This window comes from Ostrinia nubilalis, chromosome 29, assembly GCF_963855985.1.
Source record: "Ostrinia nubilalis chromosome 29, ilOstNubi1.1, whole genome shotgun sequence".
Lineage (NCBI taxonomy): Eukaryota > Metazoa > Arthropoda > Insecta > Lepidoptera > Crambidae > Ostrinia > Ostrinia nubilalis.
The window spans coordinates 6,583,467-6,591,522 of NC_087116.1; positions in this window are offsets into that span (position 1 = coordinate 6,583,467).

The following is an 8,056-nucleotide window of genomic DNA, read 5'->3' on the forward strand; positions in this document are numbered from 1 at the left end:
ACAGGCCTGTTATAACTTTAATTTACTAAAAGACATTATAATAAATCAGACCGACAATGATTTCCATTCAACTACCCTCCACTCCCAACTACAATTATGAAGATGTTACACAGAGTAGAACTAGAACACCATAGTATGGTAGCGACTTAAAAGTGTCATTCAATAACAATCGTCTTGGTAGTTAAAATATCAAGATGATTAAAAGCTCCAGTTTCCTCTCCCAACCAAATGGAACCCAAAAATGGAACAATCATAATCAAATTTCAGTTTAGTCGAGTTAATTTAATGTCTTTGACACAAAAGATGAAATAATATAAAGACTCTACCTACCTAAACAAATAAATAAATCGTTTCTACACTGACAAAGGAAAAAGCAAGTATGTAGTGTAAGTAAAAATGTAGTGTTTGAAAACATATTTCAACGTTGCCAAAAGTGATGAGCTCAGTGTAAACACTGCTTAAAAAAGGGCACGGCACTGATTCAGATCTTGCCAGAAAACGCACGAAACGCACGAGAATAGAATAAACTTCATCCGTTCTTGGTAATTATAATACATAACTGTTCAAATAATTATTGAACATAAAATATTTTAAGTAGTTATTTTTAGTTCTAAGTATGGTAACACTATAAGAAATACAAAATGTATTTTTTTATGCTGGCAACGGTCTCTTCTGCCATTTTCTCTGTGCCTATGCACATTCCTGTAAAACCAAATTTACAAAATAAACTCTATAAGTTTAATTAAATTCCAGTCTGTTTCATTTATTGAACATAACTATTATGTTGGCCCTACCGTGGTGGTAGGGCAGCATAGCTTCAAGAGTTCAGAAGAAGTAGCAGAAAGAACTTATTATAAAAAGTACATAAACGAGTAGAATTTGAATTATACACAACACAACGTTATTATTACTTGGTTGTTTCAACCAACACATTGTCATGCAAATATTTTAATCTCATTTCTAACTAAATCGAATTTAAATTTAATGTTAGGAACTTTTGAAATCTTTAATATTTGAAATTAAATAATGAATATCCATGAAACCTATTTTGTAATTGAATTAAACCATTGGTTTTTCCAATTTCCTGATTTTCGCATTGTTTTTCCGACATCCACGGGAAGAGTGGGGGTTGTGCCATTCTAGACTACCAAAACCATTATAACTCATTCAAAATAAGTATGGAATTATTATTCTCATGGGTGAATAAGTACATAACAATGAATGAGTAGGTACCGTAATTACAAGAGTTCATGGACTTTACCTACGAGTACTTAACTCGCAGTTATTAATATTATTATTAGGTGTATCTTGTAAATTGTTTTCTATCTTAGACAGAGGCGGAAAGTGACCGAGTTTCTTCCGCCATTTCTCACCAGACGATATGTTTTCCCGAGGTGGTGGTAGACCAAGGAAATGGTCTACCAAAAGAGCGAATTAGCCCTATAAGCTCTTTAAGCTCTACAATTACTAATTAGTAAGTATTTCTTTTCTTAAAATTTTCGCAAAGTAGCAAATATGCTTGAATTTGCAGAGGAGTTATTTGATTGAATTTTTGGTAAAGTTCCAAGTATGCTTGAATTTTCCGAAGAGTTTGGAAAAGTAGAGTATAAAAGATATTGTAAGAGCAAATCAGCCCTGTAAGTTACATACAGTTTTTGCAATATTCCTTTGATTGTAACTTATCGCAAATAACAAAAATACAATCTAGATGAGACTGTGATAATGAACCAGTCCTATAAGTTCTATAGTATCTTGCTTGGATTTTCCGCGATATTAATAAAATTAATAAAAATGTCACTGTGCAAAGAAAGATGAATCATCTCTACAGGGTGTTAGGTAAATGGGTATATGAGCCGACACTAGCCCATGTTAACATGGTCATATAAATGGTATGGTGAAGTCAGAAATTTGATATCATCATTTAAATTTTTTAAATTTCATACAAAATAAATTTTATAAAATCCGATTTGTATGAAAATTAAAATAATTAAAATGAAGATATAAATTTTCTGACTTCACCATACCATTTATATGACCATGTTAACATGGGCTAGTGTCGGCTCATATACCCATTTACCTAACACCCTGTATAGGTTCTATTGTATATTCCTTTGTAGTCCAGTCAATATTGACTTCGAAAATCTATGATTTTTTATATGGTGTTAGGCTCCTTTAAAAGAAGTTTACACCCAAGTTTGCCTAAAACCCCTGTGCTTTTCTCATGGTGTTTGAAAAACTGGCTAATTTTGTCACTTTTTGCTCTCATTCTCACAAACTATGATTATTGCTTCAGTTTTCCGCAAAATTTGTAAAAATCTAAAGGACTCTAGTACCTATCTTGTACACGCGAACAAACTTTTAAAATAATTATAGTGTTTATGTCTTTTCTTGTACTCGTAATTACGCAAAGTAAAAAAAAACACAATCTAAAGGATAATACAAGTTTGAGAATTTATTCCTTTGCCTGAATTTCCTTTGGAATTAAAAAAGCACTATAGAAGTCATAGAAGCCGTTTCAAAAGGCTCCAAAACATGCACTTGCCTATTTAATAAAAAAAATGGACTCACCGATTTTTTAATTCAGAATCAGAGCTGAACGTGTGCACTGAAAGAGGTTTTGTTTGTAACTAGACGACGACTGCGATCGCTAAAGGACGACGGCTCGTTGCGACAGAATTGCGAAGGCTAGAGCCGTGGCTGGAAGGCAGCGGAGCGGTGCCTAGACAGTTTGTGACAGGTTTAGTTTCGAAATCGCTTCGATGTAAGTGCAAAACGACGGAAAGAGGTAATTTCGGAATTTAATTTGAACGTATTAACTTTGTGTAGGGGGCTAGGGGCTGAATAAACAAAAATTACATTAATGAAAGTTAAAATAACTAAATGTCGCGTTAAGACCCGTGTTTTAAATGAAAGTTAATTTAAAGTTTCGAAATTTTCACATATTATTACTTTTCTTTGTCCATGCCTTTGCGCTGTCTCTCTCTTTCTCTCAAAAAATAATTTGCACAAAAAATGACTTTGTAGAAAATAATTTTATGCTATACAATACACGATATTTTATAAGAGTTTTGAGACAACTTTTTTAACGCCAAATAAAGGTACCAGTTTACAGCTTATTCTCTCATTCCATCCAAACCAAGGCGAAACGCCGTATTTGATGGACTATACATACAGGGTGGAATTTTGTAATGCCACCTGGAGGGATAGTAGGTACTCTTAATATTGTAGAAAGATTTTTTTGCTCAAAGAAAACATTCCTTTATTTTTGAAAAGAAATAGAACTGCATTCAAAGATTTCTAAAAATTTGCTTGCCACACCTGGGAATCGAACCACTAAAATCTATTAAAAATTATACCCTGTATTTTTATTGCATCGATCGTTAGGGTTAAGTATAAGGATGAAATCTCTCTAACAAACTTGATAAATCAAATGAAAGGAAAACCATGAAATCTTAAATTATTTTAATTATGTGCAGAAAATTGTTATGGTATGGTAGTGAATTTTCGAAAAAAATTTGAAAATCTTTGAATGCAGTTCTCTTTCTTTTCAAAAATAAAGGAATGTTTTCTTTCAGTAAAATTTTCTATCTACAGTATTAAGAGTACTTTCCCTCTAGGTGGCATTACAAAATTCCACCCTGTATACTCCTTCAAACAATTTTATCTCTATGTTAAGATTCGTTGATAGAAAGTCGCATTATTATACTTTATACTCGTATCTCTTCTAGGAGCTACTATAAACAGTCCCCGCCCGCGTTCAAACCGCAGCTCTACCACTAGTCCTTGGTCCTTATACCTCAGATTATAAGCGTCAAAATGGCGTATTTATCTACTGCAATGTTTTGACCTAATAGGGCAAAATGAACAGCACATAATACTATGCATTTTTGTCAGAAAATGGTACTTATTATAAACGACATAAGATGGCAGTGTTTAACTTGGTTTGCTGTGCAACTGAGGCAACAAACACATCCGAAGTAAATGTTTGCAAAATGAGTAATTTTCTCTTCTCTACGAGTATACTTATGTACTTATACCACAGAATAATAATAAGTATGCTTATGCTTATTACCTATATTACTTACTAGCGGCCGCCCGCGATTTCGTACGCGTGGATTCCGTTTCTACCCCCTTAGGGGTGGAGTTTCGTAAAATCCTTTCTTAGCGGATGCCTACGTCATAACATCTACCTGCATGCAAAATTTCAGCCCGATCCGTCCAGTGGTTACAGTTGTGCATTGATAGATCAGTGATCTATCAACGCACATACATATAATGTACTTATACTTATTACTTAGTGATGTCAGTCAATCACCTTTGAGTTATACAATATTTAGAAGAGAAGATAGATAGATTTACTTATATGAAGCTGAAGAATTAGTTTGGTTGAACGCGCTAACTAGTATTATATTATCTGTGGCGCGAATCTCAGGAACTACTGGTCCGATTTAAAAAAATATTTTTTTGTTGTTTGCCCATGAGGAAGGCTTTAGGCCATTGGTTCCTAAAGTGGGGAAGCTTGCCAACCTATCAAAAGTTTGCAGTCTACGGGGATTCCAAATCGTTCGTTCGTTTCAGCTAAAGACGTCCACTGCTGGACAAAGGCCTCCCCCAAGGCTTTCCATAACGACCGGTCCTCATCCAGGTTGTCGCATTCAGGTGCCCGCATCCAGGTTCTTCCCGCGACCTACAGATTATCGGTCTACCTAGTAGGAGGCCCACGCTACGTCTTCCAGCCCGTGGTCGCCACTCGAGAACTTTTCTGCCCCAACGGCCATCGTCTCTACGAGCTATGTGCCCCGCCCACTGCAACATGATTTTAGCAATTCTGCGAGCTATGTCGGTATGCCGTAAATGTAAAGTCGTATTATATTGCATACGCGAATTGCAAAATTCAACTACACTAAGAAATACTGAAGATGGAGGTACTTGGTGAAAGGACGCAGATTTGATTTACGTTGCAGAAAAGTACTCAAGTGACCACGGACCGAAAAACGTAGGCCCACTCGATGGACCGGCGATCTGGTGAAGATCCGGTCGTCATGAAAATCCTTAGTTAGGGGATGCCTTTGTCCAGAAATGGACATCATTTAACTGACATTAACAAACGTACAAATGACTGCACTGGGGTTTCTTTTATTTATTTATTTAGAACTTACATGCACATAACGCTTTACAGAAGGCGGACTTAATGCCTGTCGGCATTCTCCAGTCAACCTTAGGGTCAAACTGAGAATATCGTAGGCGGTACAAAATTTCAGATATCTAAAATAAGATTATAAATAAATAACATACGAATAGATACAGGGACGTGTAAAAGTGCTTTATAAAGCCTATTTGTAAAAATAAATAAAACAACTTCTTTTGTAGTTATAAAAGAAGCGAATATTCGTCGACAGCATACGTGAAAAAAGGATTTGAAAAATATTTTGTTCAGTACGAAATTTATCTCGAAGCGCCGGTAGAGTCAAATAAAGATTTTATTTACATAAAAATTATGTGTAAACATCTTTACATATTGGTGAGTTACATAATATGTAAAGGTCATATTTCAAGAGAGAGCCAGTCTCATTCATGAAGACGTTTCGGTAAACGTGGAGCAGGAAGCCAAAGTTCATGGTTCTTGAATAGAGAGCACTTATCAGCCAACGCAGTGTAGGACACCTTATAGGCTTACTAGCTTTCCGCCCGCGGCTTCGCCCGCGTGGAATTTTGTCTGTCACAGAAAAACTTTATCGCGCGCGTCCCTGTTTCAAAAACCGGGATAAAAACTATCCTATGTTCTTTCCCGGGACTCAAACTATCTCTATGCCAAATTTCATCAAAATCGGTTGCGAGGTTTAAGCGGGAAAGCGTAACAGACAGACAGACAGACAGAGTTACTTTCGCATTTATAATATTAGTTGGGATGGGATTAGTTGGGATAGTATACTAGCGGCCGCCTGCGACTTCGTGCGTGTGGACTCCGTTTACCCCCTTAGGGGTTGAATTTTGCAAAATCCTGTCTTAGTAAACACCTACGTTCTAAAAGGAACCCCCATGCAAAATTTGAGACTCCTAGCACTTGTAGTTTCTGAGATTTCGTGATGAGTGAGTGAGTCAGTGTCTTTCGCTTTTACAATAGATAGATAGATATGAGGAGTTAGTAAATTCTAATGCCAATGATGTTAGTTTGGGACTATCTCAGTGAAAATGGACACAGGACGTCCACTGCTGAACATAGGCCTCCCCCAATGATTTCCCTGCATCCAGCGCCTTCCTGCTACCTTTATGAGGTCATCAGATATTTTACGATGTTCTGTGTGGGATTCTAACCCGCTACCTCGGCTTTGTAGTTTGTTGCGAACCACTACACCAAACCGCCGTCAATGTTTCTAAACATTCAGTTACATAAGGACTAAAGTTGAATTTTTCAAGTTTAATAGGTTTGCTTTACGTCCAAAGTCCACACGAAATTACTGTTCTGCCCTCAGTTCTGCCAGAACCAATGTCAAAATTACATAATATTTAGTAACTAGCTTTCCGCCCGCGGCTTCGCCCGCGTGGAATTTTGTCTGTCACAGAAAAACTTTATCGCGCGCGTCCCTGTTTCAAAAACCGGGATAAAAACTATCCTATGTTCTTTCCCGGGACTCAAACTATCTCTATGCCAAATTTCATCAAAATCGGTTGAAAGGTTTAAGCGGGAAAGCGTAACAGACAGACAGACAGACAGAGTTACTTTCGCATTTATAATATTACTAGCTTTCCGCCCGCGGCTTCGCCCGCGTGGAATTTTGTCTGTCACAGAAAAACTTTATCGCGCGCGTCCCTGTTTCAAAAACCGGGATAAAAACTATCCTATGTTCTTTCCCGGGACTCAAACTATCTCTATGCCAAATTTCATCAAAATCGGTTGCGAGGTTTAAGCGGGAAAGCGTAACAGACAGACAGACAGACAGACAGACAGACAGACAGAGTTACTTTCGCATTTATAATATTAGTTGGGATATATATATAGTTGGGATGGGATACTACTCTTGCCTCCGGCTTTTCTTGTGAATGAAACTGGTCAGAGACTGGCAGAGTAGAAAAGGACCACTCCAAATCCTCCCGTGGATGTCGTAAGAGGCGACTAAGGGACAAATATGCGACCATCAGGCCTCCCCAACCCGTCTGGCCAGCGTGGGGAGTGTAGGACAAATCCTCCATTTGCCTCTGGTTAGTTAGGGTATGCTCTTGCAGTTGAGACTGTTTCAACCTATTGTTGACCACTGCTGAACAAAGGCCTCTCCCAATGATTTTCACAAAGACCGGTCCTGCGCTGCCTGCATCCAGGTACCTCCCGCGACCTAGATTGTCGGTCCACATATTCGGGGGCCTGCCCACACTACGTCTTCCGGCTCGTGGTCGCCTCGACTTGAGAACTTTTCTGCCCAACTGCCATCAGCTCAACGAGCTATGTGCCAAACCCACTGCACATTTTATAGTATTTATTTATTTATTTATTTAAAATCTTTATTGCACACATAAAAATACAGTGGTACAACGGGCGAGCTTAATGCCATGTGTATTAATGCTTAAATAAAATTCAAAAACATGTTTTTAGAGTCATCTTAGCGTACAGTTATTTATTGCAATGACAATTATTTCCAGTGCAAGACTTACAAAACGTTAAGTAGACCCTACTAATTGCATTACACTTCCATATATATCTGAGTAATAAGTCAGTATTATTATATTTTTCAAAATTCTTAGTAAATAGGTACCTGGCTATAAATAAACAGACAAGCGTGAGTTGGGCTCATACATGAATAGGTTCCGTACAACCGTCATAGATTTCCTTTCCTTTCGCCAAAGTCCTTATTAGGACTCTCTTTAGAGAGAAAGAAAGAAATAACAAATGTTTATTAGTACCAAGTAATAATTAAAAACCTAAAAGGCGTAAGTACTTGTGAAAGATTTTTTAAAAAGTGCTTTACGAAGTGACCACAAAAGAAATACCAAATCGTAATGGGTCAATTGAGGCGGTCTTTTCGCTAGCAAGCGATCTTTTCCAGACACAAAAAATCATAAA